A 2,008-nucleotide genomic window follows, 5' to 3' on the forward strand; every position below is an offset into this window, starting at 1 on the left:
TAGATAAGGGGCCCTGCAGCTGCCCAGACCTGAAGGTCACTCTAAGGGGCTCTTGCTGCCTTATAGGATGGTAGCTGCCCCAGAGGAGTGTTATCTCAAGGCAAAGGGGGGTTGGAGGCTGATTATGTACTGCCTTTACTAAATGGGTCTAGTATTGCCTAGGAAAGGAGCATGCTAAGCTGTGGAAGGGGGAAGGAGCAAGTTAAGCTATGGGAAGGGAGCTCATGGGGCTAACAATCTTGATAATATTGATAGTGCTTCAATCAGAAGGCTTAATCACACAAGTTCACCCTGCTTCAATTAGGAAGCTGGGACTTGAACTCGATAAAATGAAATTTTAAAAGATTAACATAAAACAGAACTGGAACAATATAAACAACCCCATCCTGACAAATTAAGAATGAGCAACTCATTATCACATGAACTAAATGAGGAAGTGAAAATATTGAATCACAGAAAATATTTATGCTCATAATTTGTCTCCAAAGCACACTTTTCAAAATGAGACAAGCTGGTCACTGTGGCTTATTCCTGTAATCCTAACTACTCATGAGGTTAAGATCTGAGATCTACCCAGCCTAGGTAGATAAGTCTGTGGAACTCCATCTCCAATTAACCACCAGAAAACTGAAAGTGTTGCTGTGGCTTAAAATGGTAGTGAGCTAACCTTGAGCAAAAAAAGCTCAGGGTCAGTGCCCAGGCCCTAAATTCAAAGTCCCCCCTTCCCCTAACAAAAAAGACAGGTTCAATAGATTAGCATAAAATGAAAACTAAACAGTATAATTGTGGGAAATAATGTCAGTAAATACATTTTCACTTAAAATGTTTTGTGTGGATACCAGAGAATGAACTTGGAGCCTTGCATTGTGCCATGTCCCCATCCCTAAGGCTAGTGCTCTACCACTCCACTTTGGGCCTTTCGTCTGTTAATTGAGGATAAGAGTTCTCTCCCACTTTTCCAACTGAACTGGCTTCCAACCAGATCTCAGCTTCCTGACTGCCTGGGTTTGTAGGTGTTAGCTGCTAGGACCTAAGTTGCTTCCAAGGTTTTAGATTGCACATGGATTTCTGTTCAATTTTCTCATACTGTAAACCTGCTATATTATACTTTTCCCTAAGTATTTTTGAAGGATTTTAATGATGACACAAATTGTTATAAAGTCACTTGTCAGAATTCTCTTAAATAAAATGAAGCTAGGTGCCGGTGGCACATGCCTGTAATCCTACCTACTCAGGAGGCTGAGGTCCTAAGATCGATATTTGAAGCCAGCCTGGGTAGAAAAGTCCCTGTGAGACTCTTATCTCCAATAAACCACTCAAAAGCCAAAGTGGCACTGTGGCTTAAGTGGTAGAGAGCTATCCTTTAGCACAAAGAGGCCCAGGGACAGTGCCTAGGTCCTGAGTTCAAGCCCCACAACTGACAATACATATCTATATGTTTATAGATCTACATATCAATGAATTCAGCAATATTTCAGTACATTATCTCATTAACACAAAGGGTCAAAATGCTAATGATAATTCTGTAGTCGGGATCAGACACTTAGCAAATTAACTTCCCCTGTTCGTAATCTTTATTGGTACCACTAGAGGGAGTATGAGGACAAACTATCATCAGCTTTTCTACTCAATGTAAAGGAATACTTAGATGGGATAGAGAGATACAGGTAACTACCAATGTGGTCAAAATAATTCCTTGGCCAGTGTGAGAGATGTATAAAAGAGAAGGGGAGGCCCAACCGTTGGTTCCTGGGTAAGGATGTTATGTGTCAGTTGACCAAGTAAGTACTTCAGTTCTTTTGATTATCAGCAACCATCCCTAGATGTTTTGGCTCTTTTTATTCTTCAATGTCATTTTAATTTCTCCCAGATTGTGAATGAAAGAAAATACTTGAAATTTGTCTTTGAGTGGTGTATCTTTATTTTTTTTTATTTTTTTTGGGTCCGGTCATGGGGCCTGAACTCTGGGCCTGGGCACTGTCCCTCAGCTCTTCAGCTCAAGGCTAGC

This window comes from Dipodomys ordii, unplaced genomic scaffold (genome assembly GCF_000151885.1).
Source record: "Dipodomys ordii isolate 6190 unplaced genomic scaffold, Dord_2.0 Scaffold24, whole genome shotgun sequence".
NCBI lineage: Eukaryota > Metazoa > Chordata > Mammalia > Rodentia > Heteromyidae > Dipodomys > Dipodomys ordii.